We start from the raw sequence: 5,000 nt of genomic DNA, 5'->3' as shown, positions 1-5,000 counted from the left end.
GGCGGCCAGTCAGAGCCTCCTCCTCCTCCTCGTCTTCGGCCCCGCAGACACAGAAGCCTCTTTATTTGACAGCACGGAGTCCCTGAAAGGACGTTTTTATTTAGTCAAGGAGGCAGACGTCAGGAGAGAGAGCTAATATTCACACTAAGAGAGTCTGAGCAGAGATACTGCAGACAGAACAGGAAGCTGCGCGCAGCAGCTGAACTAACAAAATCAAACTCCTGACGGCAGAATTTCGCCCTCCTGGTGTCCTCACGGTCTAATCTGACCCATTTTCAAAAAGTTTCTATATCAGAAATTTGGGTTTCTTTCAATTAAATTGTCTAAAAAAATAACAACGTGAAAATAAAAAAAAAAGTAAAATAAAATGATCAGGTCACTACTTTCATTGTGTGTGTGTGTGTGTGTGAGAGCGACTGTGTGTGTGTGTGAGAGACTGTGTGTGTGTGTGTGTGTGTGTGTGTGAGAGAGACTGTGTGTGTGTGTGTGTGTGAGACTGTGTGTGTGTGTGTGAGACTGTGTGTGTGTGTGTGTGTGAGAGAGACTGTGTGTGTGTGTGTGTGAGAGAGACTGTGTGTGTGTGTGTGTGAGAGAGACTGTGTGTGTGTGAGAGAGACTGTGTGTGTGTGTGTGTGTGTGTGTGTGTGTGAGAGCGACTGTGTGTGTGTGAGAGACTGTGTGTGTGTGTGTGTGTGAGAGAGACTGTGTGTGTGTGAGAGAGACTGTGTGTGTGTGTGTGAGACTGTGTGTGTGTGTGTGAGAGAGACTGTGTGTGTGTGTGTGTGAGAGAGACTGTGTGTGTGTGTGTGTGAGAGAGACTGTGTGTGTGTGAGAGAGACTGTGTGTGTGTGTGTGTGTGTGTGTGTGTGTGAGAGCGACTGTGTGTGTGTGAGAGACTGTGTGTGTGTGTGTGTGTGTGTGTGAGAGAGACTGTGTGTGTGTGAGAGAGACTGTGTGTGTGTGTGTGAGACTGTGTGTGTGTCTGTGTGTGACTGTGTGTGTGTGAGAGAGACTGTGTGTGTGTGTGTGTGTGTGTGTGTGTGTGTGTGTGAGAGACTGTGTGTGTGTGTGTGTGTGTGTGAGAGAGACTGTGTGTGTGTGTGTGTGAGAGAGCGACTGTGTGTGTGTGTGAGACTGTGTGTGTGTGTGTGAGAGAGACTGTGTGTGTGTGTGTGTGTGTGAGAGAGACTGTGTGTGTGTGTGTGTGTGTGTCTGTGTGCGCGTGTGTGTGTGTGTGTGTGTGTGTGTGTGAGAAAACTTAAGTTGTAATTTTGAAATGAAGTCCCAGAAAAACTAAAAGTTGCATGGTTGCTGAGAAGACCACATGAGGGTTATGGGATGCATTGATCCGATACAGTGCGCTTCCCTCTTATGTATATTATTTATATTTTAATCAGTGACCTCCATTTTGGGGGGTGGAACCTTTTTTTTTTTTTTTTAGTTTTTTGGTGTTTCCACTCAGCTGTTAGAACGTGTGATTGTTGACATAAAGCTAGCTGGATAAAGAGCAGAGCTGTGTTTCTCTTCACTTCACCCTCCTGTGTGGGAGATCTGTTTTTCCCTCCGTCTGTCTCTTTTTCTTGGCACCGCCTCTCCAGTCATAGTGTGTGTGTGTGTGTGTGTGTGTGTGTGTGTCTTACTGTGTGTGTGTGTGTGTGTCTCACTGTGTGTGTGTGTGTCTTACTGTGTGTGTGTGACTCACTGTGTAAGTGATTGTGTGGCTGTGTGTGTGTGTGTGAGACTGTGACTGAGCGACTGTGTGTGTGTGTGTGTGTGTGTCTTACTGTGTGTGTGGGTTTGTGTGAGAGACTGCGTGTGACTCACTGTGTGTGTGAGACTGTGACTAAGAGACTGTGTGTGTGTGTGTGTGTGTGTGTGTGTAGCAGCTGTTTTTTCGCCAACCTCGTGACCGCCGCTCGCTCTCAGCCCCCGTCTTCGGACATCTATTTTCTCCTCGTCTGTTCTATAATAACTCAGCGGCTGAATCCACACACACACACACACACACACACACACACACACACACACACACACACACACACACACACACACACACACACACACACACAGGTCAACATATCAACACAGTTTTCCAATCTGTTCTTGAGTGCATTTTTCAGCGGAGCGTGTTAGTTTTGGCCGCTGCCTGGCGGTGTCAGTGTGAAGCCGGTGAAAGCGGGTTCAGACCCTCTACACTCTGCTGAAGAGCCGCTGTTTTGCAGCCGGCCTTTGACCTCAAGCGAGCAATCTTATCCTTTTTTTTTTTTTAAACCTAGAATGTCGGTCAGTTACTCTCTCTATCGGTGTTTTAAGCCCCCAACGTCGTCTTCCAGGCAGCGCTGCCTGGAGGGCACTAGGATTAGGCAATGGTTAGGGTTAAGGTTAGGGTTAGGTGCTGAAACACCATCGAGCCGGTCTATCTGTACGTCTAAAACTTTGGTCCAGATCTTAAAATCTACATGAAATGTGGATGAACCTGTAAAGCCCAGTTTAGACCAAAAGTTGAAACTTGCAGCTACTTGCAACTAGGGGTGGTACGGTCCACGGTCCGGTTTGTATCACGGTTTTCGGGTCTGTACGGTTCTACATGCACCATTAGTGCATGTAGAGGTACTGAGCATGTGTGTGTAATTCAGGCCTGTGTGTAATGTGTGTCATAACTAGGGTTGGGTACCGAAACGCGGTGCCAACAGGGCACCGGTTCCGACCTAAACGGTAGTAACGAGACCGAATAAGAACGAAAATTTGGGTGCCTTATTTGGGTGCCTGACTTTCCACTCCACTCACCAGCAGGTAACGTTAGCCTAGCTTTAGCTAGCAGCTGGATTAAACAGGTTAAATGCTGACAGCTAACGTTAAACAGTGTAAAGTCTGACTGTATTTCAACAGTCTGCTCTGCAGCAGCAGATGCCGACGTCGGAAACACACAGACGGTGCGTTCACTGAAACTGGTAACCTACAGCCTCGCGGTGCATTCAAAGTTATTGTAAAATACCCTTTTCCCATCTGGTTGTTGTTTTTGTCATTCAACAGCAATTTACTGGTGAAATAAGTTATTGTTTATTATAAGTTATAGTTATTACATTACTATTAAATCATTTAATTTTGACCATATGGCCGTAGTAATAAACAAGTTGTTCTTAAATGTCGCCGACTGTTGTTTAGTACCTTTCTTTTTTTTCTTCTTTTTTTTAACTTTCTTAAAAAGTATCGGTTCAGGCACCGTTTAGGCACCGGCACCGTTTTAAAAGTACCGCTTTAGCACCGGTATCGGGGAAAAAAACTTAACCATACCCAACCCTAGTCATAACAGAGTGAAAACATTGTGATTTCCCCTTGCAGGATTATTAAAGTATATATTATTATTATGAAGGGGGAGAGACATGCAGCAAAGGGCCGCAGGTCGGAGTCGAACCTGGCCCGCCGCGTCGAGGACTAAACCTCTATATATGTGCGCCCGCTCTACCAAGTGAGCAATCTGAGCGCACAAGTGGGTCACTTTCCTGGAAAATACCCAGACTTTAAAGCTGTTTTTTGTTCTAAGAGGACTAGAAACCACACAGATAGTAAACGTCACATCATGATGGAAATGTTCCAGTTCAGTCCTGTAAAAGTTGACTAAATTAGGGATGCGGCTACCGATTGTTTTTCAGCATGGATTAATTTAATAGTTGACAATCGATTAATCTTTGCAGCTCTAAAACAAGACCTTTGATTACGTCAGTTTCAGAGTAAATGTTGGATAATCTTTGAAATATAATAAACATGTTTCCTCGTTTGTCTCTCTGACAGACCGGTGGCTGCGATGTTGGTCTGAATCCAACCAGCTTCCTCTGCTTCAACACTACATTTCCCATGGGGCCGTGCAACGACACGCACACTGTTGTACCATGGAGCCACCAGTCAGGTATGGAGACACACACACACACACACACACACACACACACACACACACACACACACACACATAGACAGAGACACACACAGACACACACACACACACACACACACACACACACACACACACACACAGACAGACACACATAGACAGAGACACACACACACACGCACACACACACACACACACACACACACACACACAGACACACACACAGACACACATAGACAGAGACACACACACACACACACACACACACACATACACACACACACACACACACACACACAGACAGACACACATAGACAGAGACACACACACACACGCACACACACACACACACAGACACACACACAGACACACATAGACAGAGACACACACACACACACACACACACACACACACACACACACACACACACACACATACACACACACACACAGACACACACACACACAGACACACATAGACAGAGACACACACAGACAGACACACATAGACAGAGACACACACACACACACACACACACACACACATACACACACACACACACAGACACACACACAGACACACATAGACAGAGACACACAGACAGAGACACACACACACACACACACACACACACACACACATACACACACACACAGAAAACATAAACAAACATTCTTTTTTGCAGCAGTGATTACTCCTTGATTAGCCAATCCCTGTCCTCCTCCTTTTTCTCTTTGAGGAGATTAACCCTTGACCCCGGCGCTGAAGGCAGAGCCGGCCAATCAGGAGGCTTCCTGGCTTTTAATTACAGGCTGTGATTGGGTCATTTGAGCTGTCATCTGGTTTGATTAATAACCACAGAGTAGGAAGAGCGTTGATTACACAGAGCCTGAAGGCTGCGTCTGGATCTGTGTGTGATATAGGTGAAGTAATGCCTTCGCAAAGTGTGTGTGTGTGTGTGTGTGTGTGTGTCTGTCTGTCTGTACCCCAGCCCTAATCAGAATAGAGAGTAAGTGTTTAGAGTGTACATCTAAAATCACAATACTAATCCAAAATATACAATATATAGGCTACAATGTTCAAAACTTAAACATTATGGATCATAAAATAT

At 45.7% G+C, this 5,000-nt stretch overlaps 1 protein-coding gene across 2 annotated transcripts in view; it reads left to right on the top strand.

Annotated features, from left to right (window-relative positions):
* The window catches only part of LOC116056237 (bone morphogenetic protein receptor type-1A), a 69,355-nt gene that overhangs the window by 20,276 nt on the left and 44,079 nt on the right, over positions 1 to 5,000 (top strand). For both annotated transcript variants that reach the window (XM_031308393.2, XM_031308392.2), the window contains exon 2: positions 3,793 to 3,907. The gene's annotated coding sequence lies outside the window, so the exon portion shown is untranslated. The remainder of the gene's footprint in view (positions 1 to 3,792; positions 3,908 to 5,000) is intronic.

The sequence above is a fragment of the Sander lucioperca genome, chromosome 15 (genome assembly GCF_008315115.2).
Source record: "Sander lucioperca isolate FBNREF2018 chromosome 15, SLUC_FBN_1.2, whole genome shotgun sequence".
NCBI classification, from domain to species: Eukaryota; Metazoa; Chordata; class Actinopteri; order Perciformes; family Percidae; genus Sander; species Sander lucioperca.
Note: the sequence above shows the minus strand (reverse complement) of the source record. Positions and strands in the feature narration are given on the sequence as shown.